Source organism: Triticum aestivum, chromosome 7A, assembly GCF_018294505.1.
Source record: "Triticum aestivum cultivar Chinese Spring chromosome 7A, IWGSC CS RefSeq v2.1, whole genome shotgun sequence".
Taxonomy (NCBI): domain Eukaryota; kingdom Viridiplantae; phylum Streptophyta; class Magnoliopsida; order Poales; family Poaceae; genus Triticum; species Triticum aestivum.
Window position 1 is genome coordinate 643,560,272 of NC_057812.1, and position 3,177 is coordinate 643,563,448.

The window sequence follows — 3,177 nt, forward strand, 5'->3', positions numbered from 1 at the left end:
AGGTATCATATCAGTTGAAATGTTTGTAGCGAGAAACTATTGCGACAATTTAAAATTTCCATGGTGATACTCTATTTCAACAAAAATTACTTTGGTGGCGCCGAACAGTTATCGCATCATGAAAAAATTTGTGGTGCCAGACAATATGAAGTGATCCATTACAACATCCTAGTACAACAAAATAGTAGGCATATCGACTGAGATATGACGCAAAACTTTTTTTGGTGGTGCTAACATGTGGCAACCGGAAGTGGGTTGTAGCATATTGCAACCGTAAAAAAAATACATGCATTCAATTACAATATTCAAAACCATACGTATAATATCTAGATTCATAAAGTTCATAATTCCCATAGCAAATATCCATCAAATGAAACTCAGATATAATTTAGCCATCCTAATTAATTGCAAAGACTAAACGGTCCATGATCTAGAGTCCAGGCCAGCTAGTTCTTTGGATCCTGCAATCAAGAAATAAAAAAAGTTCTAGTTAATGAGTCCAACATAACATACACCATACAATTATTCCAGCCCCATAGTTAAAAGGAACTATCGCCAGACTAACTAGACTAATACTGTGTCAGTAAGCATGTAACTGAGGGATTAGAACAATCATACAAGTGTAAATGTCTAAAGCATAAGCACAAGTACATCTACTAAAAGGTTCTGCTACTGATTTAAGTTGTGACCCGATGTATAGTTTCCGTTAAGTTCATGTCCCTAGCTAGCACATATTCATTTTTTGTTTAAGTTGTGACTCGATGCAGCAACAACACATGGTGAAAGAGAAGAAACAGCTAGCTAGTTATGAACGCCAATGACGTATAAAATGCAAGTGAACATGAAGAGAAAGTAAGGTTGTGACTTACCATTGCTTTAAACATTCGAGAATTCCTTGTTGCAGCTTGTATGAGCGCATTTGAAGAAATAATAATTGGCCTTGAACTGGAGTCTTATTAGGACTAGATCTCTATAAAAGTGTATTTTGCAAGTTTGGGTTACTATTTTCTTTGTCAATCCTTAGGCACCTGTAAATATAAGTGCACTTTTAGCAATGCAAGTAAGCAACATAAATCTTACAAGGTCGCAAGCATATGACTGTAATCACCTGTTGGGTTCCCATCTGTTGGCTCAATGCTACAAACTTTGTCATCATGTTTTTTTCAAATTCCGGTCTTGATGTTCGCTCCTCTTCCAACAATCTTTCCCTTTCAGCATGCTCTTCTTTTAACCTCTCCTCAAGTTGTTCTCTCTCAGTACACTCCAAGTTAATCCTCTCTTGTGTGCTTGCACGTTCAGCTTGTAGTTGATCTTGTAATTCGTTGACCTGCTGGCTGAGCTCAGAGTTTTGCTGCTGGGTGGCTGCTGTAGCATGACCTTTCTCTTCAACCTGGATATGAAACCTTTGAGAACCAATTGAAGGTTTGGCCATGTATCCGTACCCACAAGGCTGTGATGACTTGCATTTCAGAGTCTCTTTGTATGCGGTCTGGAAAATATTGTTTTTCTACTCACTTGAAAGTGGACCTTCAGTTTCAGTTTCTTTGTTTTGAACCTCTTGACGTGCTTTCTTCTAAAAATGAAAATAACAATTATAGGTACGACATCAATATTGACACTATATAAAAGATGAAACAAGAATAGCACGATCCAACGCATTAATAATCCCAGCTGATGATGAAACACACCGAATGCACATCATTGAATAACTATAGAATAACCAAAAGTCAGTGTACTTACACAAACTTTCTAGGACTCTGTGTTAGACCATGTTCCGTCGTTCGTGTGGGTGAGTTCCAAGTTTCTCTGCAAGTAATATAACAATGAGATGCTTGAAACACGAAACCATATTTAGCAGCGAGGCATACATATTTAGTTAGACTCATACCTTCTCAAAGCTTACTTGCGAGTAAGATTTTGATCCAATTTTATGTTTTGTCTTCTGTTTCTTACGGTTATCGGCGTTCTTTTGGCTGCGTTCCTTTCAATTTATTGAAACCAAATATAACCAGTCAGACAAGACATTGTAGAAGCTGAAGATATTGTACTGAGTGTGTACCCAAATAATGTAGTACAGTGTGGGCTTGTGCATGCACGGGTATGGATACAGTGTGGTCTTTTTTGTGTAAGTGAACATCAAAAGAGTAGAGCTAGCATGTGTTGGTGGTTCAGTGGAAAAGAGGGCATTTGTTGCCTTGAACACACACCCGAGTCTAGCTGCTCTGGTTCTTCTCTGTTCTGGCCCTGAGTCCACATTACATCTAGCACCTTCAGTGTGAGACCAAGCAACCAAATATAAAAGAGGGAGAGCAGGACACGCCCAACAATATTGACAATCTCTGAATAAGACTTAGTACATTGGCAATAGTTTCTGAAAAAATGTGAATGAACAATTATTGCAAAAAAGGAGGGAAAATACGACGATGGAGCGACTTATTGCAACATTATTGATGACTGAGGAAGAGCAGCGGTGCAGCATGCTTAGCCTTTACCTGGGCAATTACAATTCCACTTGTTGTCTGCCAAATTTGTGTAGAGCCCAAATCATTGATGCTGCGACCAGGTTCCAGTTTGATTTCTCTATAGTGCACATGTATTGGTTCTTTAATAATCAATGTAAATAAAGGCCCAGTTATATTTGCTTGTCTGTGTTTCCTTTTGCAATCTGCAAGGAACTCAAATACAGCTGTGCATGTGCTCACGTGTTGTAGTTGATCAATAGTTAGAATTGCAAACTAGGAGCCACTTTAGTTGCAAGTATAGTTGACCAATAATCTCATACTTGCTACTGGTGAACTGAATCAAAACATACTCTTGATTCCAAAAAAAAAACTTCGACCTGTGATAAGTGACCGCCTACCTGTGTATTTCTCTGCTTAGGAAATCAAAATTTACTTGTATGCAATAATCCTATGAAAGTTCGCTTTTGTCTAGTTGAAGTCCACTGAAAATGAGAAGATTTGCGATATAGCGTGAGGGTGAAAACACAGTGGCTAGCAAGAGCCATCTTTATTTGAACGGAAAAGCCATCAAAAGGTGGACAGCTTCCTGGATAAGTAACTAATATTTCTCAATCCTAATCTAATTACTCCCTTGGTGCATGCTGCTTGACTTGTTGCTCCTGTCTTGGATTCTCTGGGTGAAAAACACATGTGAATTTATTTAATTGTTGACACA

The 3,177-nt window shown here is 38.3% G+C and overlaps 1 long non-coding RNA gene across 1 annotated transcript; it reads right to left on the reverse strand.

Moving 5' to 3' along the window:
- Nucleotides 1-1,741: 1,741 nt before the first annotated feature.
- LOC123148638 (uncharacterized) lies at nt 1,742-2,437 on the reverse strand. The gene is made up of 3 exons (XR_006474021.1): nt 2,208-2,437; nt 1,889-1,981; nt 1,742-1,806 (listed from the first exon to the last, which is right to left on the reverse strand). It is a non-coding gene; the product is annotated as an uncharacterized lncRNA (long non-coding RNA).
- Between the last annotated feature and the right edge of the window lie 740 nt (nt 2,438-3,177).